This window comes from Macrotis lagotis, chromosome 4 (assembly GCF_037893015.1).
Source record: "Macrotis lagotis isolate mMagLag1 chromosome 4, bilby.v1.9.chrom.fasta, whole genome shotgun sequence".
Classification (NCBI taxonomy): Eukaryota; Metazoa; Chordata; class Mammalia; order Peramelemorphia; family Peramelidae; genus Macrotis; species Macrotis lagotis.
In genome coordinates this window covers 63,972,483-63,995,688 of record NC_133661.1, presented here as the reverse complement: position 1 = coordinate 63,995,688, position 23,206 = coordinate 63,972,483, and the positions used below count along the sequence as shown (strand labels likewise).

Here is a 23,206-nt window from a genome sequence, read left to right as displayed (position 1 = left end):
TTGTAGTGAAAACTCACTACCTCTTGAGTAAATGAATCAAGGCATGGATTAGACATATTACTACTTCCTAGTGAGACAAGTGATTATTTCTCTCATATTTAATAACTGATTATTGAATTAGGACCAAGGATATCCCTCTTTTCTACTTTCTTATTCAGAAATCAACCTCTACTGGCAGCTAGGTGGCTCAGTGGATAGAGCACTGGCCCTGGAGTCAGAAGTACCTGAGTTCAAATCCAGCCTCAAACACTTAATTACCTAGCTGTGTGGCCTTGGGCAAGCCACTTAACCCCATTGCCTTAAAAAAAAAACCTAAAAAAAAAAAAGAAATCCACCTCTATAGATCTGTTCAAAGAAAAAGTTAGGTGAATTAAGGAATTCTGGCCCATTTTGTTTTACCCAAACAACTTTGGGGAAAAACAAAACAGCTGTTTGTTTTACTCAAACAAGTGACTTATGGAGCTAAGACAACCCTATTAGATAAGCTATGGACAAGGTTATCCCCATCCAGAGGAAGAAAAACAAAACAAAACAAAACAAACAAACAAAACCCTTCAGAATCTGATGAATACTATATTCACTTTTTAGTCTTTTTATTTATTTTCATCCATATGCACGTGAATATTTTTAAGTTACAAAATGTCCTTCCAACCTCCCTACATTCACTTAAAAATATCTCTTATGTATTTCTTTCCCTTAATCCTAATTCCTCATACTGAAAATAACTGATGTGTAAACATGTTTAACACAAATGTGTATTCACAATATTAATCTATTTGCCATTGAGGGGAGGGGGATGGGAAGGGACAGTGGAAGGAAATGTTTTTAGCTTTAAAATATATATATAAATATATGGATAAATGTTGAAAAACTTTCCTAACACATATTTGGAAAAATAAAATATCAATTAAAAGACATAAGCATTGAGTGGGTTCCATGAGGGGATTTTGGTCTAAGAAAAGTGGCTAAATTACCAAGAAACTCTCTCCCAAACTTTTTAAAATATATTACCAATGAGGATTGGTCAGTAAACACTGCAAGATGCAAGAGAGAATGTTTCCTTCTTTGGAAATCTTTGAAAATATGTAGATTCTCAATTCTCCGGAGTATTTTATTTATATATCTTACTAGAAAGGGGACTGGATAAATGATCTCTCCCCTTTCAAGGCTACAGATTCTATAATTTTCTCATTAAGTTGAAAGAAGGTATCCCAAGGGTCTTTTTGATGAGGACCTTTCAATAATCTATTTGACTGACTTTTAGAGTCAGACTTAAGTCAATAGAAAAGGGAAATCAAAGGAAAAAGAAATGTGATCAGATGGAAAGAGCACTTGATTGAGTCAGAGGGTCTGGGTTCAAATTCTGACTTGATTTCTTAAGTAAATTTTTAAAAGTCCCCTAAATTTCTAGGACTTATCTGAAAAATGAGGGGGATCAGAATGGACAATTTCTAAGGTTGTTTCTAAATCAAAAACTATAACTTTATAACTGTCTTTTATTTATTCCTAGTTGCTACCAAAACTACTCTTTCTCTTCCCCTCCTCTTTCCTCTCTTCTCCTATTCTGTCCTGTCCTCTCCTGATCAATTTTCTCTAAAATGATTGCAGCCCAGTCCTCATTACTGAAGTATAAATAATATTATTTAAACAAACCCTAGATTTCCTTTGGAAACTCACCCTGCAATTTATTTTTCATAATAATTGTAACAATATATTGAAAACAACAGTAGCAAACATCTGCATAGGGCTTTGAGATTTACAAAGTGTATTCCAGATCCATGTTTTTATCCATTTTAGGGTGAGGAAACTGAGTCATTTAGAGGTTAAATGATTTGTCTATGTTTACACATCTAGAATCACAGTCAAAATATAAACTCATGTCTTCTAAAGATCTTCAGTTTATGTTTTTGTTGGGAAGGACTGCTCTGTCCCAAACTCTTTTTATTCCAGTCTAATTTTTTTTCAGGTATCTAGTCCTCTGAGTATAAAATCGAGTAGCTAGCCATATGACCCCTTCCCCCTCTCTAATCTATGATGAAATTTGCCACCTTTCACATTAACCATTGCTGTTTGTTGAATTGAGGGTGATTTGGGATGGAAGACAAATATGGTTAAGGTGCTTCCTAGAATCTCAAAAGGATCATTTGCAAGAAATAGATGAAAGCTGAAGACTATTTGACCTCAGGGACTCTACTTTTTGAAATTATTCTGATGGTCCAGTTGTTAGCTTGGTCTTCCCACTCAAGAGCTTTTAACTGACTCCTTTCATGGATATTGCTTGCGACCCCATGAACAAAGCTGAGAACAAGGCTGTCTAAGGAAATTTCTTGATTACCAGTCATTTTTTATCTTTGGTTCCAGTACATAAAGAAATCTTTTGCCAGTCTATTACTGCTCACATTTATGGACTTCTACCCTCTTCAGCACAGTTCAGTAGAAGAGCCCTGGAAATGGAGACAGAGGATTTGGGTCTGGTTTTTCACTAGTTTATTCTTTTGGATAGATCTCAGTTCCCTCATCTGTCCTAGCCTTCCTCTGGCTTACCTTCCAGTTCTAGGATCCTTTAAGAAAGGCATCTAGATATCTCCACAGATAGACTTCATCCAACTTCATCCTTGCTTCTATACCTCCTGACATATTTTCTAACTGATAAACCTAGGCAAATCCCTTAACCTCTCTGAGTCTTACTTTCTTTATCTGAAAAATAAGAGGCTTGGACTAGTCAACTTCTAAGGTTCCTTGTAGCTCTAAATTTATGATCCTATGAAAATGTACTGCCAGGTCTTAACTTTGAACCTGTTGGAATACACCTCTTTGTGAGGTGTTTGTCTTTCATGGTAGGAGAAAGAGAAGATCTTGAGCATCCTGAAATTGAGGTTTCAACAAAGAGGGAATAAGGACTCAGAGAGCTCAAGACAAACCTATCTCAAAATGACATTGAAAGTCAGCCCTAAAATAAGGAAAGAAAGGAAAGGCAGGCATTTTCCTTCTAAGTAGGAATTTTCCTTCTAAGTAGGTATTTCTTCTATTTATACCAAGAGGTGCCTGTTATTTGGAAAGGGATTGAAAGGGACACAGTCATTCAGTCTGCCCCCTCTGCCTCCAATTTTAAATGACTAAACCACTCTATACACTATCTGCTTTCCTCTAATGTACATCCAGAAGCCAAGTCAAGTATTTATTAAGCTCCTACTGTGGAGGTATTATAGACTTATAGGAAGGTCAATCCTATCCTCCATTATTTCTAAGATGCTCAAGATCCCACAGGTACCAAGCATTATAGTCAGTATTTTAGCTCAGGGTGTCTGTACTACAAACCCAATATCCCTTTTCCTTTGCCAGTAATTCTCAAATGTTTTGTTCTCAGGATCCTTTTATTCTCTAAAAAAAAAATCACACACACACACACACACACACACACACACACACACACACACACACACCCTCTCTGCCAAAGAGCTTTTGCTTATGTGGGCTATATCTATTGATATTAAGCTATAAATATTATATAAAAGATAGCTCTCTAGATATTAAAAAAATCTTAATGTTAATATGAAAATAGTATTAACCTCACAGACCTTTGAAAGGATCTCAGGGATCCTGCTGGAGACTTCTAACTTTTGCTCCATGCCAGATAATCTGTTATTCTTTTTTTTTTAGGTTTTTGCAAGGCAAATGGGGTTAAGTGACTTGCCCAAGGCCACACAGCTAGGTCATTATTAAGTGTCTGAGACCTGATTTGAACCCAGGTACTCCTGACTCCAAGGCTGGTGCTTTATGCACTATTGCGCTATGCCACCTAGCCGCCCCTTAATCTCTTATTCTTTTTGAAATTCTTACCTAAGTAGCAGTTCAGAGAGCTAGGACAACTGTATTAGATCAGCTATGGACTATGTTATCCCCATCCAGAGGAAGAATAACAAAACAAAACAAAATAAAATAAAATAAAACAACACACACACACACACACACACACACACACACACACACAGACACACACAAAAACCCAACCTTTCAGAATATGAACACTTTACAAAAATTAACTCTTATGGATCTCTTTCCCTTAATCTTAATTCCTCATACCAAAAATCACTAATATTAATCTTTAAACATGTTTATCAAAATATGTATGTACAATGCTAACCTGACTGTTCACCACTGAGGGGAGGGAGTGGAAAGGGAGGGTGGAAGGAAATTTTGTAACTTGAAAAATGCATGTGCAAAGGGATGAAAACAAAGGAATGAATGAATAAATGAATTAATTAATTTAAAAAGTTCTTACCTAAATATTATTAGAAGCATTTCCTAGTCTCTTACTCCCTAGCTCCATTCTCCATAGAGAGTAACCCACTGTCTTCCTTCTAATAATAATCCTCCTCATATTTGTAGCGCATTTGACTTATTCCTGATTCTTACTGCTGTGTGTCTTTCATAGTTTTATTCATCTTCTCTGTGCCCTTCTCATAAGATGAAGATCATTTCACTTACTCTCAAGTTCCCTGAACTTTGAGTAGTTTTGATGCTTTGGAGTTCTCCAAGGATAGTTGATGATCATTCTACAGTATTACTGCTATTATTGCTATTATTAATATTATTCTCTGAGAATCAATTGAAAGACAAGGAGAATATTATCCTAGTAAATGAGTGTGAATGGGACCATTATGCAGATTCTGACTGTGACAAGGGGATATGTTACTTACTTGCTGAATCATTTAAGATTTCTAGAATGATTCTAGATGTTAAATTCCAATAATCTAATGTAATGGCAAATTTTCTAATGACATCAGTTTCTGAGAATAAAGAAAAAAGGAACCCACAAATAAAATACAAACTTTTCTCAAGAGTTCCCAGGGACTGATTTTTTGATTTCTTAATATCTCTTACCAAGCTTGTGCTATGTCAACTTGATTTTCAAATGTACTTCCACTAGAGATACCATTTATTTAACCATGGGGGTAAAAATGACTCATTTAGTTCCTTTTGAAGGACTCTGGCTAATTGTAGCTAGCCTCCTAAAGAAAACAGCTATCCATGTCTCTCCTGAAGTCTAAAAGGGATCCCACTCAGTCAGCAGTTAAAACTCAGAAATGTTAGTAAGATAGAAGTGTATGTTTTACTAGCTGTAACACAAGACAAAATAAACAGTATGTTATTTACTCAATGTAGTGATAAATCACATTTTCTCATTGATGTGTGAGCCCAGAAACATCCTACATTGTCTATACAGAGCAGCAAGTCCCAGAGATGGATGATAGGTAATAACTATCGATTATTATGTAGTACCTTCTTCCCCAAGGAATCATGGGGTGAGATTTGCACAGAAATCTCTCTTCTTGCCCCTAAATCCAAAAACAGGCCTTTCAATAACATTGAAGATAGATGGAACATTGCTTAGAGACCCCTAAGCCCAACAAGAAAATCTGTAAATTGATCTAAAGGAATAAGTTTTTTATACTCTAGATTTGGGGGGCAGCTAGGAGACAAGTGGATAGAGTACCAACCCTGAAGTCAGGAGGACCTGGGTTCAAATCCTGCCTCAGACACTTAATAATTATCTAGCTGTGTGATCTTAAGCAAGTCACTTAACCCCATTGCCTTGCAAAAACAAAAAAATAGTAAATATTAGATATTCTAGATTGTGATAAGAAAATAGAGTCCCACAAATTCAAATTCATCTCTATTCTACTCTCTCTATCCAGTAGAATCATAGAATCTCAAAGTGGGAATGGAATTCATAGATCATCTGAGCAAATGTCTACCTAAAACTTATGTCCAATCGAGATCATGAATCAAACTTAAATATCTAGCCTCTGTTTAAAGGTCTTCCCTTCCCAGCTTCATTTTGGTTGCTTTTTTTTAAAGTGGTCATTCTCGTTCTCTTTTCCTCAACTTTCTCTTAATGTAACTTTGCATGTCATAGTATCACCTCCCTGATGCCAAGGTCTTCTTCAAGAATGAACATCAAAGACCTCTAGGAATGAGAAAGAAAATTATCACAATGGATGAAGCGCTGGGACTTTGAACCAGAAATTCAAATGTTAAATCAACTATTGAGATGTTCTCTGATCCATTTAACCTTTGTGAATCTCAAGTTTTTCATCTATCAAATGAGGATAATATTAACACACTCTTTAAGTCTATATTACTGTGAGAATCAAATGAGAACATGTGTAAATTATCTACTATAGTTTATTTATATCTTATATATACATTTTTGGACTGTGCTTTTGCTTTTCTTTTTCTTATCAGCAATTTTTAACACAGTACCTAAAAATATAATAACTGGTTAATGAATTCATCTTGACTAAGTGACTTAAATGAATGACTAGCACAGGCAATCCATTCCATTAATGGATAAATCTAACTCATAGGACTTATTTCTTAAATTAATCCAGAATTAACTGCCCTGTAACTCTCACCCATTCATTGATCCTATGTCTGCCCTTTGGGCAATCTAACCTGACCTCATCACACATACACATTTTCTTTTATCCAAACTAAAAAAATCCTAAATTCTCTTGCCAATCTTTATATAAGCTCTTCCCAGTCTCTTCCTCATCTGATTGCTCACCTTTATGCATTTCATATTTGTTATCTTTTTGTTTTGATTATCAAAAATTTATTTTCTTTCTCTCCCAAACACCACTGAAAAAAAGAAAAGAATAGAAAAACAACCCTTGTAATGCAGTCATCATGAAATGATCTTTTCAAAATATGCTTCCCAGTGTTAGATGTAACATAATTTATTCAAACCAACTGTGATTTGTACTCCTACAGGGTCAACTCCTACCGACCACCCTTCTCTTACCCTTCTATTAATGAAGACCAATATTAAAGTAGGTTCTTTTTTGGCACTGACATTTCACACTACTGACACATACTGTTATGTTCTAAAGTACCAGGTGTTTTTCTTTGTTTTGTTTTGTTTTTCACATGAAATACTTTCTGGCCCATCCTCAATGATGGAATATGATGTTCAGCATAAGGACCCTTAGGTCTGGCTTAACTTCTGAGCACAGATCTGAATACATCAAAAGTGATCAGTGAACCTGGATGAACTGATTAATATAATCATTCATTACATTTTTTTGCACTTTATAATATTCAAAGGATTTCTAGTAGAAGTTCTGAACCTGGGGTCCATGAAAATATTTTGGCAATTATATTTTTAATGCAATAGATTTCTTTGTAATCCTATGTATATTATTTTATGCACTCAAAAACATTATATGGTCTATATGCAGAGGTTAGTGAACTGTGTCCCCTGAGTTAAATGTGGCCCAATGTCTGTTTTTAAACAGCCTGGGAGCTAAGAATGGTGGGTTGCTGGGTTTTTTTTGTTTGTTTTTTTTCATTTTTAAATATGACTGGTCTAAACCATTGGGCTGAATATAAGAAGAGTAAAATTCAATAGAGATAAAGCTAAAATTTCATATTTGGATTCAAAAATCAATTTCACAAGTATAAGATAGAATAGGTACAGTTTGAAAGCAATCTGAAAAAGATCTCAGGGGTTTTAGTGATCTGCCAACTCAATATGAATCAACAGGATGATATGGCAGCCAAGCAACTCAATGTAAACTTAGGATGTCTTAAAAAAGCTATAATGTCCAACTCTAGGGAAATGATGGTATTTTGCCCTAGTAAGACTATATCTGAAGGAGTTAAGTGGCATAGTGGATAGAGTTCAGAACTTGAAATCAGGAAGAATTAAATTCAAATTCCAACTTGGACTTGCTAGTTATGTGACCCTGGACAAGTCACTTAACCTCTTTCAGTTTCAGTTTTCTCACCTTGTACAGTGAAGATGATAAAAATACCTACTTCCATAGGGTTATTGTGAAGAACAATGAGATAGTGCTTTGTGACCCTTCAAAGTGATATATGGATGCTAGCCATGAAGTATACTTAAGAGGCACATTTTAGGTAGGACATTAATAAGCTGGAAACTACCCAGAGTCAACTATAATGAAAAGTATTAAGTCGATGTCATATTAAATTGGTTGAAGGAACTGAGAGTGCTTAAGCTGGAAAAGAGATACTAAGGGGTAGTGTGGCAGCTGTCTTTAAGTATTTAATTTCAATTCAATTAAAAAGCATTTATTAAATGCAGGAAATGCAAAAATATTTGAAAGACTGTGACAGAGTTGAGAATACAGACTTGATCTGCCTAGCCCCAAAGGATAGAACAAGGGGAAATGAGAAGCTGTATTAAAAAAAAAAAGTAAAAAGCCTTGATGAAAGGAAATTTTCCTAGCAATTAAAGAGATCCAAAATGAAATGGGTGGCCTCTGGATGCTCCTTGAAGCTTTTTAAGCAAAGAACATCTGATCTTCCATGGATGTTGTAAAGAGAATTTTTTTCAGGTATGTATTGAATCTCTTGGCCTCTGGGATACTTTCCATCTCTGAGATTCTATGATTTTGATTTGACTAGAACCAAGTGAGAGAAGACAAAGTCATTATGTCCTTCCCCACCCCACCACACACACACACACACACACACACACACTCAGAGACACAGTAGATAAATGGTAAATGCCTGTGTTGCTTCTATTTAGAAGATCTGCCAAAACAGGACTTGGGGGTACTTTCAGTACGAGATCCCACATCTTACATGTCTTGTTTCATTAGTTAGCCTTACTTCTAGGCAAACATTCAGATGTCAATGATACCTTGAATCTAAAGCTTACCATAGCTATCTTATAAAACACTGGTCAATCAAAATAAAAACCCAACATTATTTTGTAATCTCAATATTCTGTAAAGAAAAATGTCAAAATTCCAACTTTACTAACACCAGTATACCTTCAATCAACTGTTTCACATTCATACTAAAATCTTTCTCATTATACTTAAACTTAAGGATTCTTTTCACTGCTATAAAGTGACTGAAGAATATAGTTTGAGTTACTTTAAAAATTTTGTCACCTTTGAAATAAATACCTGCTTTAGTTTTATCAATAAGTTAATTTCTCTAATTCCTATCTTTACATTCATTTCTTTCTCAAATTTCTTGCTAATGAAAACTCTCATCTACATTTTCCAAGGGATGATACCCCAATGAAACATATAGTTATTTACTTCTAAGGCTCACTCTTTCAGCAAAATGTCTGGTTTTTTTTTCCCTTTAGTCACAGGAGCCTTAAAAACCCTCTAAGATACAAATGGTTACTCTCAGGACTTATGGGTCACATTCAAAGTGAGAAGCTGTCTCACCTCCAAGTACAATTTGGAGGGGAATATCTAACCCTAGTGTTCATATTAAAATGCTTCTGTACAGAATCCTAGGTCATGTCCAACTGCAACAATGACTAATTTTCTTTTGTTCCATTTTCCAACATCCAAGGGGACTTAAATTAATTCCAAATAACCTCAGATAGAAATATGCCTACAAACGCTAGAATAAAAGGGATCATGACAGCATACCCAGATCTATTACATACTATACACAATACACAATTTTGGTCTTTTTTCTCTTTTCATGTTGTATCCAACTACTGGTTAATTTCCTTGTATGCAGTTGGTGCTAAATAAATAATTGTTGAATTAAATATGACTGGAAACAAGTTCATAAGAATTTTTCAATTAAATGAAATCTAGGAGCATTTTTTATTGTCTTAAAAAAGTTGATTTTATCTTTAAAAGAACTAATGCAATGAACAGAACATTTAAAATAGCAGTTTTGGTAACTATTTATTTTCAGTGTATTCTAGTAATCAAGAACAAAAATATCTTAAAAATCATGTGTCTTTGTCCTTGTTTCCTAATTTATTTACACTGTGTCCTATTTCTTCAAAGACAATGGGGCTATAAATTTAAGTGATCATTTTTATTCTTTAAAAAAGTACAATATTCCACTTAACCCCATTTGCCTTGCAAAAAAAAAAGTACAGTACTTCTAAGAAAATCTTGATGTTTCAAGAGATTATTTTGGAAAGCATAAGAAAATAAAAGCATTATATACATGCATATGTATCTATATAAAATATTTTATCTACATGAAAGGAATATAAGCTAGAAATGGTTCTACAAAACAAAGGCAAATCTGCATTGAGCTTTCATTAAACCAATAAATATATATATATATATATTAATATATATATATATATTCCTTAATTAGAATGTAAGCTCCTTGAGTTTGATAATTATTTTTCACTTTAGAGCATAGCATAGGGCCTTACACATTTTTGCTGTTGCACTCACTTTTCAGCCACATTTGACTTTTCATGATCCCATTTGGGGATTTTTCTTGACAGAAACAGAATGGTTTGCCATATCCTTCTCCATTTCATTTTACAGATGAGAAAACTGAAGCAAGAAGAATGAAGAGACTTGTTCAGGGTAACACAGCTAGTATCTCAGCCTACATTTGAATTCAGAAAGATGTGTCTTCCTGACTTCAGACCTGGCACTCTAATTACTGTGCTTACTAGCTGCCCTAATGCTTTACATATAAAAAGTCCTCAACAAATGTTTATTGGATTGATTTCAGTTCAGTTTACCCACTAGATGTTCCCTTAGCTAAAGTTCTGGTTTTCCAAAGATTCTTCACTGTCTTAATATTGACTAGAACCAGGGGCAGCCAAGTGGTGTAGTGGACAGAGCACCAATCCTGGAGTCAAGAGGACCCAAGTTCAAATCCAACCTCAGATACTTCATAGTTACTTAGCTATGTGACTTTGGGCAAGTCAATTAACCCTATTGACTTGCAGAACCAAAACACACACACACACATACACACACACACACACACACACACACACACACGTATGTATATATATTCTAGACCCAGAAGAACAAAATTAAAATAGGAAAGATCTAAAAGTTTCTCCATGATCCATATCAGATATAAAGTTATCCAAAACCTGTCTTGTTATACCAATTAAGAAACCAATCAAAGCACTCAGTTCCTCAGATGAGATCCTATGCCCCCCCCAAAAAATAAGACATTCAGGTGCCAAAAGTTCTGTTGCTTTCCTTGTTAACAGAATAGCCTTTCTGATTTTTATAAAACATGTTTTCTCCAAAACAAATAATTTTATCCAAAATACATTGCATTCATAAGTTTAAGAATTTATTAACATAAGATAAACAAAAATTTAAAAACATACAATTAAAATATAAAATACAAATTGTACATGTCAAGATTAACCAAAAATTAAAAAAATAATAATAATAAATATTAACTATACATAAAGTACTCCTTGCATGAAATACACTATGGGTATTCCATTTCAGTTGCATTTTTTAAATAAAGTAAAATGGTTTAGAGACAACCAGAAAGGTTTATTTGGATTTCCACAAAGGAAAGGAAAGGAAATGAAACCAGGAGAAAAGTTTTTGCAATCCCACAGCATTGTAAAGACAAGAAAGTTACAAAAAACCTTAAGAAGCCTAATCACAAGGAAGTGACAAACTACAATACCAAAGGACCAGTGATCAACAAAAGTTACCTAGCTCCCCAGAAGAGAAACTATAGACTCAAGGTACAGATTGAGACATGCATACTTGGGCATGTCCAGTTCAGATGTTTGTTTTGCTTGACCTCTGCATATTTGTTACAGTAACTTTCTTTTTCTTTCTTCATTTTTCCATTTGGGAGAGATGAGAGATAAATTAGATATTTTTGTTTATTTGAAAATTAAAATCACTAATAATAAGAGATCATGCAAACGAAAAACAAATATTAAATATCTCTTTTTTTCTTCTTGGTTAAGACCCTTAATTTCATTCAAGTAGGGACAATCAGTGAGAGTATACTAGTACAACTAAAATCTTAAGTTTCCTGAGTCATTGAGAAGTTATGTCTTGCCCATAGTTACCTAGCATGTCTCAAACCACCTTTGGACACTCCATCTTAGATCTGATGAGTGAAGAGGGAAAAATGAGGGTAGTCTAACATACTCTTCTAGATTTAAGAAAAAAATATTTCAAAGACTTCAAATAAAGTAAAGGAAGGATCCTATAGAATAAAACCTTCAGGGGAAGTGATCCTAGAAAAGAAATGTTCAAGAGAAAAATCAAGAAGACACAAAAAGATATCATTCTAAGGAAGAGGAACATAGACTTTATTTGAAAATACCAATGTGATTGTACACATGGAAAACAAGATAGAGGATTCAACATTTTCTCTGACCCACTGACCTTTCAAACCTCTCTAAAATAGAAATCATACTTCAAAGAAAAGGTAACTTAAGCTGTCTCTATAGTTTTGAACACCCATAATTTAAAAGTTCTTTTTGTTAAATCTCTGAACTAATTCTCACCAACTTTTAGTTCACTCTGTCTTCCTCCTTCCCCTCCCACACTACTGATAGCAAGGCTTCACTAACAGACTCAATAATACAACACAAGTTTACAACAAAACCCATTCCCACATTTTGGTCCCCTCCCTTTTTTCTTTCCAGTGACATGGAGACCTAAGATCTAAGCTGTAGAAATTTGCCCTGGCTTAGAGAGATGGAAACCACAGCCCCTCAAAAGCATAAGCTGGCTGGGGTCACTAGTGCTGCAAACCTCTTAACTATTAGTGCCAGGATGGGCACTCTGGAGCACCAGCATAACAAGAGGTAGAGCAACAAGTAGACCACCGGCAGAACCAGTGCCAGGGTAGAAATATCTGTTAGCACCAGGATCAAAGAATTAAAGAACAAAGGGAGCAGGCTAGGAAACCAGTAAATGAGACTACTGGAGAATTGAACTTGGGATAGGGACACAGCGTCCAGCTAGGATCGCTTCTAATCATCAAAAAGTCACTTGGGACAGAGAACTAGCTTGGGACACTATAAAATCTAGCCCCAGAAAAAAATAAATCACATAGAGAAGGGAATCAGAAAAAGATAAGGAAAAGAAGAAGAAAGACTGAAATTACTATTTGGAATAAAACTCAGACTCTGAACATAAAAGGAATATCAAAAAGAAACACATTCACAACAGAAAAAAAGCATGACCTCCAGACTTGGTAAATATTTCAGGCATCTGTAAACAAATACTACAAAACAAAGGAAAAACATATAACACCCAATGAGAAAGATAATTTTGTGGAATTTGAGAACATGGAACTACAGAATATCATTCCTGAGTGGTTCAAAAGAGAAATGAAAATCCTTAGAGAAGAATTTATAGTCTATAGCACAAAATAATGGACAGAATAAAAAAAATGTAATCTATACTATTAAACCTACACAAAGAAACAAGAAAGAATAATAAATCAAAAAACAAATAGAAGTACAGAACAACCTAGAAGAAAAGTGAAAAACAATAAGGGAAAATATGCTCACTATGCAAGCAAAATAATGATCTCAAATATATATAGAAACAACCTAAGGATTAAAAGTCCATCAGAAGAACATGACAAAACAAAACAAAGAAGTTGTTTTGTTCTTTAAATTCAAAGAGGACCAAAATGGCATGACAATATTGAAGTCAATATACAGTGTATATGGTTGTATCTGATCAGACCAAGATGAGTTTAGAAGACTGTATCAGAGATCAGATACAATTAGTCCATATGAACATTAGAGAAGAACATGTCTCTGAATTTTTGCATCTCACTTTTCTTTTGAGCTACTGTAGTTCTGCTGTGCTCACAGAGTACAGGCATGCAGTGATGGACAATCCTCATATCTCACAATCAACACTCAGAATCAATACCAAAATTCTTCAGAGGGTCCTTGTATTCCCTCTTCCAACCACCATGTTAGTGCCTACCTTGTGTGAGTTTTCTATAAACTAGTCTTTTAGGCAAATATATGTCTGGCATTCAAGTAACATGACCAGGCCATTGGAGTTGTGTTCTCTGCAATATAGTTTGAATGTTTAATAGCTCAACTCAAGAAAGGACTTCATGGTTTGGCACCTTATCTTTCTAGGTGATCTACAGAATCTTCTGACACAATTCAAATGGAAGCAGTTCAATTTTCCTGCGTGGTACTGGAAGACCATACAGGTTTCACTGGTATATAGCAATGATGACAGCACAATGACTTAGCAGACTTTCAGTTTGATAGGCAGTCTAATACTTCTTCACAGCCTAATACTTCTCTTCCATAAAAAAAAAACTTGAAGACCATAAAGAAGGAAATAGTAGAGATCACTACACAAAACTTATGAACATAGAAAATGAAATTCCAATAGAAAGAATTCACATATTGACTTCAGAAAAAGAAAGGCTGCCAACTCCAAGATGCATAATTCAAATACGAAACAAGTTCTGTAAGAAATCAATAGAAATACCTTAAAATATAATGGCAAGGACATTTAAATATTGCAAGATTATGCTTCACCCACTGGAAAACATAGGTGGTAATAGAATAATGTGTTCTGAAGGGCAATAGAGATCAGGATAAAGCCCAGGTCCCAGGACTGGGATCTACCATGAAAATCTGAGTTTAAGAATACATGAACAAAAAAAGATGGATATTCAATACAATTTAATATTCAATAAAGAGTTTGAAACATCTGTAGAAAGAAAACCAGAATTTGAGAGATTATTTGCTTTTCAAAAAGCAGAAATGCAGGAGGAATGAAAAAATGTATCAGAAAAGAACAGTAATAGTAGAAAAATGATAAGAGATACCAGAAAGACTTCCCTTTCTAAATGTGCACAAAGAAACAGGGGTGAAGACTGAAATCTTGTAGAAACAAAAGTGAATAGGAGGATAGGTAGCATTATGGACAGAACCTGGAAATAAACTTGTCTAAGTTCTGTGTGTGTGCATGAGTGTGTGTGTGTGTGTGTGTGTGTGTGTGTGTGTGTGTGTGTGTGTATGCATCAGTACATCATGGGCAAATATATGGGAAGAAGAGAAAGGGGATAGAAAGAAGTGTGTGATGTGCGAGAATAAAATCAAAGCAATGAGTGAAACGTGACCTTCTGTAGCTTCATAAATAGTAGGGCTTGTCAGAGGGAGGAAAGGAATGAGATTGTCCTTGGGTTATTGGAAGGAACTTCATTAATGGATACAACCATGAGTTAAGACTGGGAAGATAATCTGGGAAGAGAGATGTATAACTTACATTGGGGAAAAAAACCTAAGGAATTTGGTATTTGAAAAGTCAATTCAATCTATATTGATTTAGGGGTAGTTGGAACCCCTGGAGGATCCTGGTACCTGTAGGGAATGGGAAAGCATAGAAAGAAGAAAGATTTTTAAGTCAATATAAAGGTGAAAAGGTAAACAGGGGAAAGTATAGACCAGTAGTGAGCTCCATAATCATCGATGTAATGGGGAAGAATCATGGAGGAGTGTCCTCTCTCATACTTATAATAATTGTCATTGTTCTGAGAATGAAGTACAATGAGAAAAGGGAATTCATGGAAATAGGGAAAGAACTATCCTAGATGTGAAATGTTCCCTAGAGAAAAACCTTGGAAACCCTAATTGTATGAAGAATACATAGAAATGAGAGAGATCTGATAATTATAGGAGTCATGAATCAGAGTTTAATCTCTAAACCATCTAAAGTTTATAACAGAGAAAATTTATCATGAAGAGAATGAAACAAATACTTTTTGGAAAAGGATGCAAAAAGAAATGTATAGAAGATGCAAGCCAGTCCAGGTGAAAGCCATGAAATGGTTCTATAGAAATCACATAAAGAAGGACCTAGGACTACTTAGCAAAACTTAAGGACAGCAAAAAGGGGTTGTTGTTTTGGTTTTGTTTTCAGCTACATTTGGAGAAAAAGGAGGAACAAAAAAAGTGATAGGACTTTTTCATGAGTTGATGGAATGACGATAAATGACTTCAGAGAAAAAGTTGAACTGATTAATTCTTATTGTGCTTCTGCTTCATCCAAAAAGAAACTTGAAATTGTAAACTAGAAATAACCGAATTACATAACCAACTAGGAATTGATGCCCAAGATAAATAAGATGTAATAAGAGAGCAATCATCTCTCCCTGAAGAATGCAGGTCACCTGACCCAAAGGAACTATGTTCTTGGATCCTGAAAGAACTGACAAATGTGATTACTGAACCACAATCAATGATATTTGAAAGATGATGGAAAACTGGAAAGGTACTATAAGACTGGAAAAAGTGAATTTCATAATGATTTCCAAAAGAAGAAAATAGAGAAAAATTTACATAATATAAGTCAGTAAGCTTGTCTTCCATAACAGAGAAAAGTCTAGGAAGGACTATCAGAGAGATTGTTGCCAAAGCACTATGGCTTCATCAAGAACAGATGTTACTAGACTAAACTCATTTCTCTTTTTGAAAGAATGACTATGGTAGAAGGTACAGGAATGCTATGGATGTAGTTTCTATTGACTTTAGCAATTATTTTGATAATGGATATAGTTTCTATTGACTTTAGCAAGTATTTTGATAAAGTATCCTATGTTTTGTTCTTGTGCTGAGGATTGACATGGAACAGGCAATAATAGGCAAATTTTGAATTGTTTGGATAGTTAGATTCAAAGAATAAGAATGCATCTTAGCAGACTGGAACATAAAGATGAAATGAGATTCAGTAAGGATAAATGAAATTTCAGGCTTGGGTTCAAAAATTCAGCCTCATGAATCCTAATATGAAAGTAGATAGACCTCAATTGTTCCTCAAAACAACTAAGGAATGAAGTAGTGGAACCAAGATGGTAGAGTGAAGGCAGGGACTTACCTAAACCACTTTGAAAATATTTAAATAATGACTCTCAACAAATTCTAGGGTGGCAGAACCCACAAAAAGATTTAGTGAAACAATTTTTAGTGAAGCAATTGCTCTGGGGTAAGAGAAGAGCAAAGGGTAGCCCTGGTTACACAGGAGCAAAGTGGTCCCAGCTATCTCAGAGCAGGAAGGTGGCAGCAATGGAAATTTCCAAGAGCAACTTGGAAAGTCAGTAGGAAAATTCTCCTGCACCAGAGTGAGAGTGGAGGCCTCAGCAATACAGACCTGAACAGGTCTCCAGAACCACTTTATCAGCAACAGCAATAGCTGCTTCGGGAGCTCTCAGTTCATTAATGGTGAGGGGGTAAGAAGGAGATACAGGGGTCTCTTTGCTATACTCAAATTTTTGGTGCAGTCTGGGGACCCCAGTCCCTGGAAGAGGAGCAGAAGCACAACAGAGCTTACTGCCACAGAGGATCAAGGACCATCTTCACAGTTTCAGGGCAGAGATGAGTACTTGTGGTCATCTACAGACCAGAGCACAAGTCAGGAGAGCAGTCAAAACTTCTCCTTAGATCATAATACCTTGGCAGAATTGAAAACTTTCAGATCTCTAGAATTATCACAGAAAATAACAGCAAAAACTCTGTGTGTCCTTCACCCTGGAAGCAGAGTCCCAACTTAGCAAAGAGTTAAAAATCAAGTCATAAACTGGGAAAATGAGCGAATAACAGAAGAAAGAAAAATTCAAGAATTACTGTGGTCATATGGAAAAGTAAAATAAACACTCAGAAGAAGCTAACAAAGTCAAAATTTCTATATCTAAAGTCTCCAATGAAAGAGTTCAGAAAGGATTTTAAAAATCATGTAAGGGGGGCGGCTAGGTGGCGCAGTGGATAGAGCACCGGCCCTGGAGTCAGGAGTACCTGAGTTCAAATATGACCTCAGACACTTAATAATGACCTAGCTTTGTGGCCTTGGGCAAGCCACTTAACCCCATTGCCTTGCAAAAACTAAAATAAATAAATTAATTAATTTTAAAAATTCTTTAAAAAAATCAAGTAAAAGAGAGCAAAAACTGGCAAGAGAAATGGCTGTGTGATGCAGGAAAATCATGAAAACAGAGTCAGACGCTTGGTGAAGGAGACACCCAAAAATACTGAAGAAAATAATATCTTAAAAACCAGACGGGCCAAATGGGAAAAGATGCCTCAAAACTGGCCAAATAGAAAAAATATAGAATGGAGCCAAGGGAAGCTGATGACTTTGTGAGAAATCAAGAAATGATCAGGGGAGGATTGAAGGAAATTTTGTAACTTAAAATATACATGTGCATATGGATGAAAAAAAATAAATTTTTAAAAGAAACAAAAAACCAAATGAATGAAAAACTAGAAAAAATTATGAATTATCTCATTGGAAAAATGACTGACATGACAAACAGATACAGAAGAGAGAATTTAAAAATTATTGGACTACCTGAAAGTCAAAACCAAAAAAAAAGAGCCTAGGCATCATTTTTTCAAGATATTACCAAGGAAAACTGCACTGTTATTCTAGAAACAGTAGAAATTGAAATGATTAATCAATCACATCCTGAAAGAGATCTAAAATGAAAACTTTCAGGAATACTGAAGTCAAGTCTCAGAGTTTCCAGGTCAAGGAAAAAATATTACAAGCAATCACAAAGAAACAATTCAAATAGTACGGGACACAATCAGGGTAACACAAGATTTAGCTTCTTCTTTATTAAGGAATCATAGCACTGGCATAAAATATTCCATAAGGTAAAAGAACTTTAATTACAACCAAGTATCAACTACTCAGCATAAATGAACATACTTTTTTTTTTGGGGGGGGGGGGATGGACATTCAATGAAATAGATACTTTCAAACTTTCCTGAAGAAACAACCAAAGCTGAACAGAAAATTTGATCTTCAAATACAAGACTCAAGAGAAGCATAAAAAGGTAAATAGGAAAAGCAAATAAATGATAAAGGACTTAATGATATTGAACTGCTTATATTCCTACATGGGAAGATGATATTGATAACTCATGAACTTTCTCCTTTATTAGGGCAGTTAGAAGGAGCATCTATAGACAAGGCACAGGTGGGATTTGAATAAGAAGGGATGATATGGTAAAAAGATGGAGTTAAGGGGTGATAGAGGTACTGAGAGAAAGAGAAAAGGATACAGTGAGCAAGAAAAAGAGGCAAGAAAAATTTTTGCAGTGGAGTGGAATAGAGGAGATGAGAGGGAGTGAGTGAATCTTCCTCTCCTTGGAAATGACTCAGAGAGGGAATGACATACACAATCAATTGGGTATAAAATATATATCTTATCTTAGAGAAAAGTAGGGGAGAAGTGGATGGGCAAAGGGGAAGGTGATAGAAGGGGAGGAAGATTGTGGGAGGGGGTAGTCAAACATAAAATACTTTTGTGGAGGGACAGAATGAATGGTGAGACAGAATAGAATAAATAGGGGTGAGGGGATAAGATGGGGGAAAAACAGTAATAGTAAAATATGAAACAAGTTTCTCTGATAAAGACCTCCTTTCTCATACATAGAAAATAAGAGTCATCTCCCAATTACTAAATGATCAGAAGATATGAACAGTTTTCAGATGAAGTTATCAATGCTATCTATTTAAATAATTTTTAACTGTCACAATTCACAATTTATAGAAGAAATGTGGGTTGGAACAATTCTGAGGTACTACCTTAAACCTATTAGATTAGCTAATAGCCAGAAAGAGAAAATGACAATTGTTGGAAGGGATATAGGGAAAATGACACATTCATGCACTGTTACAGGAGTTGTGAAATGATTCAACAATTCTGTAGAGCAATTTGGGGATATTCACAAAGGGCTATAGAAGAACCATAGCTACTCTTTGATCTAACAATGCCGACACTAGATCTAAATTGCAGGAGAGGTGAAAAATATGAAGAAAAAGGACATATATGTATAAAGATATTTATAGCAACTCTTTTCTAGGGAAAGGGAGCTGGAGATTAAGGGTATACTAATCAGTTGGGGAAATGGCTGAACCAGTTGTGGTATCTGATTATGAAGAAATGCTATTCTATTATAAGAAATTATGAACAGGATGTTATCAATAAAAAACTTACATGAGCAAATGCAAAGGGAAATGTACTATATACAAAGTAACAGCAATGTTGTAGGATGATCAACTGGAGGTAACAAATTTTCTCAGTAATGTGATACAAGAGAACTCTGAAGGACATGATAAAGAACACAGAACTGATAATGTCTGAAAATAAATTGAAGCATTCTTTTTTCACTTTATTTTTATTGAATTTTCTCTTTTTTGGTGGGGGTTATGTTTACTTTTACAATATGACTATTTGCGGTAATGTTTTTCATGACTACTCCTACTTTCTCAATGATGAGGAATGGAGTAGGAGGAAGAGAGATACTTCAGAACTCATGATTTTAAAAGTGAATTTTGAAATTTGTTTTTGCATTGGGAGGGATAAAATAAAATAAAATACAAGAGTCTGAAAAACCACCAAAGAGGGGCAGAGCCAAGATGGTGACAGGAGAAGAGCCTTTCCTAGGTGCTCTCTCCATATTTCAAAAGATCTTAAAGTTAAGACTCCAATTAAATTTGTGAGAGACAGAACCCACAGAAAGATCCAGTGAGGCAATTCTGCAGACCAAGGTAACCTGAAAAATAGTGGAAAGGCTCCACTCCATGGGGTTAGAGGGGCAGCCTGACAGAGTGAAGAAACTTCAGCCTCTTGGGAGGCAACCCCAGGGCACCTGGGAGTCATGGCTCACAGCAGTAGGGGCAGTTTCTTGATCTACACCCCGGGGAGCACCAGGCACTAAATAGAGGATCAGCAGAGGGGACCTCTGCCAGAGTGAGTGCACAGACCCTTAGGGCAATTGTGATGGTCAGAGTGGTCAGCTCAGCAGGTAGGGACACAGGGCAGCCCAGATCCAGGAAACAGAAGCAGGCATGGAGCCAGTAAGCAGGAGCTGAGCAGGCAAGCAGGAGTCCCCAGGCAACTGAACCTTGAGTATTCAGCCCACCAAAGGTAGGGAAGTAGAGAGAGAGACTTCAGAGGTCTGTCGTCTGTACCTGGAACAGGACTCTGGGGCTCTGACCACATTCAGATGCTGATCACAGTCTAGGCCCCCCTGTAGAACAGGCCCCCCCACCTCAGCCCCGTGGCAGAGGGGTGCACTTGTGGTCATTCACAGACCAGGACAGAAGTCAGAGCTTCATAAACTGAGATCCTTGTGGGAGTAGGGTGTCCCAATTATACTTAAAAGCTCAGGAAGCACCCCAAAACCAGGCACAATCTGTAGAAATGAGTAAACAGAGGAAAAAAAGAGGAATACATTGCCTATGAGAAATACATTGCCTATGATTCCAAGAAAGATCAAAATACTCAATCTGAAGATGAGGAAGTACAAGCTCCTGCATCTGAAGACTCCAAGAAAAATGGAAATTGGGCTCAGTCTATGATAGAGCTCAAAAAAGATTTTGAAAATCAAGTAAGGGGGATAGAAGAAAAATAGGGAAAAGAAATGAGAGAAATGCAGGAAAAACATTAAAAGGAAGTCAACAGCTTAGTCAAGGAGATCCAAAAAAATGCTGAAGAAAATAGCATGTTAAAACCAGCATAGGTCAAATGGATAAAACAGTTCAAAAAGTTACTGAGGAAAAGAAAGCAGAATTGGCCAGATGGAAAAGGAGATAAGAAAGCTCTCTGAGGAAAACAAATCCTTCAAATGTAGAATATAGCTAAAGGAAGCTGATGACTTTACGAGAAATCAAGACACAATACTTCAAAACCATGAAAAATTAGAAGAAAATGTGAAACATTTCATTGAAAAAACAAGTGATCTGTAAAACAAATTCAGGAAAGGTACTTTAAAAATTATTGGAATACCTGAAGGTTATGATCAGGAAAAGAGCCTTGACCTCATTTTTAAATAATTCCTACAGGAAAATTGCCCAGATATCCTAGAAGCAGAGGGCAAAATAGAAATTAAGAGAATCCACCAATCTTCCCCAGAAAGAGATTCAAAAAAAAAACAACCCCCAGGAATATTATAGCCAAGTTCCAGAACTCCCAAGTCAAAGAGAAAATATTATAAGCAGCCAAAAGAACACAATTCAAATATCGTGGAGCTGCAGTCAGGATCACATAGTACTTAGCAACTACATTAAGATCTCCGTAGGGCTTGGAATATAATATTCCAGAAGGCAAAAGAACTTGGAGTGCAACCAAGAATCAACTACCCAGCAAAACTGAGCATCCTCTTCTGGGGAAAAGATGGACTTTCAATGAACTAGGGGAATTTCATTTCTTCTTGTTGAAACAACCAGAGATGAACAGAAAGTTTGGCCTTCAAATACAGGACTCAGGTGAAGCATAGAGAGTGGAGGAGTAAAATATGAGGGACTTGATGATGATGAACTGCATATATTACTGCATAGAAAAATGATACTGATAATATTCATATAAAACTTCTCATTTAATAGAACAGGTAAAAGGAGTTTTTATAGATGAAACACAGGAGAGAGCTGAATTCAAAAGATAAATGTATTTTAAAAATGGAGTCAATGGCTAAAAGGGAAATGTAATGGGAGTAAGAGAAAGGAGAGGTGGAATAGGCTAAGATAATACATACAATAAGGTTTTCTTTTATTGCAACAAGCTATTGCAATGATATGGAAGTGGGAAAGGTGAGGGGACATGAGGGAACCTTTGCTCTCATCAGAGGTGCCTAGGAGAGGAAACAGCATATACACTCAATGGGGTATAAACATCTAGAGTAAAAAGGAGAGAATGGGGATGGGGAAGGGTGAGGATGTGAATAACGGAGGAGAGGGTGGATTATGGGGGAGAGTAGTCAGATATAACACATTTTCTTTTTAACTTCTTGCAAGGGGCTGGGATTGGGTGGCCTGTCCAGGACCATGGGGCTGCTGGGCCTTAAGGTGGTATGTGGTCTCAGGGCCTCTTGGCCCCAGGCCCAGTGATCAGTCTACTGAGCCACTCAGCTATCCTGCAGCACATTTTAGGAGAGGGACAGAGTGAAAAAAGAGAGAAAATATAGTATATGGTAGTACAGAGGTATGAAAGAAGGGAGTTGTGATCAGCAATGGCAATGGTGGAAAAATATGGAAGTAGCTTTTCTGATGGACTTACAAACAATGTGATCCACCTGAGACAGAGATGCTGGTGGTATTAGAGCACAGACTGAAGCACATTTTTTCTCTTTCCTTTCATTTCTTTTCCTTTCCTTTATTCCTCATGAAGGTCTATATTCTTTGAGGGGAGGGAGTGTTATGTTTACTCTTAAACAAGAATATTTTAGTAATTATTAAAAAAATCATTTAGGGAGGCTAGGTGGTACAGTGGATAGAGCATGGGCCATGGAGTCAGGAGTACCTGAGTTCAAAACTGTCCTCAGACACTTAATAATTACCTAGATGTATGGCCTTGGGAAAGCCACTTAACCCCGTTTGCCTTGCAAAACCTAAAAAAAAAAAACATTTGTACAAAAATAAAAATAATTTTTTTAAAAAATCACAGAAGGCTT

At 35.8% G+C, this 23,206-nt stretch overlaps 1 protein-coding gene across 4 annotated transcripts in view; it reads left to right on the top strand.

The window, feature by feature from the left end:
• Nucleotides 1-23,206, top strand: part of LOC141520986 (rap1 GTPase-GDP dissociation stimulator 1-like) — a 122,062-nt gene that overhangs the window by 17,412 nt on the left and 81,444 nt on the right. The window lies entirely within an intron of this gene.